This window comes from Solanum tuberosum, unplaced genomic scaffold (assembly GCF_000226075.1).
Source record: "Solanum tuberosum cultivar DM 1-3 516 R44 unplaced genomic scaffold, SolTub_3.0 scf00066, whole genome shotgun sequence".
Taxonomy (NCBI): domain Eukaryota; kingdom Viridiplantae; phylum Streptophyta; class Magnoliopsida; order Solanales; family Solanaceae; genus Solanum; species Solanum tuberosum.
Window position 1 is genome coordinate 361,840 of NW_006238989.1, and position 1,178 is coordinate 363,017.

Genomic DNA, 1,178 nt, shown 5'->3' on the forward strand with positions numbered 1-1,178 from the left:
TAGTAAAAGCATTAGATGTGTCGTCATATGTTTGCACATCACTCGGCTCTGATGAACTTTTATCGATAACTCCTTTTTTTATATGACCCTGATAATTCATGGTTGTGATTTTAAGTTTTTTTCTATGGTTTGGGATAAGAGTTGGATCGGGCTTGGAGTGTTTTATTGATCACTTTGGGGTGGATCGTTCTACGGTGGCCTTATGGTGATGATTTGATATGGGATTCTTCTGCGACAGTCCTTTGGTCAAAGATACAACGTCTGGTCATGTTGAAATTTTGATACTCATAATACACCCTGCATGTGTTTCATGATGCTGGTTCGAGCACTAATTATCAGTGCTGAGTTCGAGCTGGATGCAACAAGATTCGGAGGCAAGGGTTAACTTATGATGTTCTGGATCATACCTATCTCCTTTTGTATAATTTGGCTAGTCGTTTGTATTTTGAGATAAGTTTGTATATTTTGGTCCACTTTTGGGACTTGTACTCTCTTTGCAGTAGATCCGTACGTGTGACCGCTAGGTTTTGGGTTGAATCTATTGTTTTGTCTATATATGTATTTACTTCTTCTTCTCTTGTTATGTTTGCTATATTGTTCCTCTATTGCATTTTGGTTAATATTCTACCTTACACCCATTACTTGTTGTTCTGAATTACAGATTGACTTACGTGCTGGTGAGTTATAGTAGGTGTCATCATGACTCGAGTCTCGGATTGTGGCGAAAGGTTGATTAACATTTTGTACAAAAATTATAGAAATAGGTAAATGACATATTTATAAATTTGATGATATGGATTAGTAGTATTTACGTAATTTTTCAAAGTTGTATACTAAATAATATGTGGTACACATATAATAATTTGTTCATTACATATATGTATATATATATATACGAGTGGCAAGAATTTTGTGTTCTGTACGAGCGCAATAATTATTTATGAAGTTCTTTTTTAAAGTAGTTTTGGTTAAATAATTTTAATTCTTTTAATCTAAAATAAGTTACATATTTGTATTTGCATGATAGAAATCATCTCATTAAGTGTGAAACAAATACTTACAAGGTGTTGATTAAAATAATTTTAAACTTTTAATCTAAAATAAGTTATATTTATTTGTGTTGTAGTAAATCATTTTATGTACAATAAGCTATATATATATATATATATATATATATA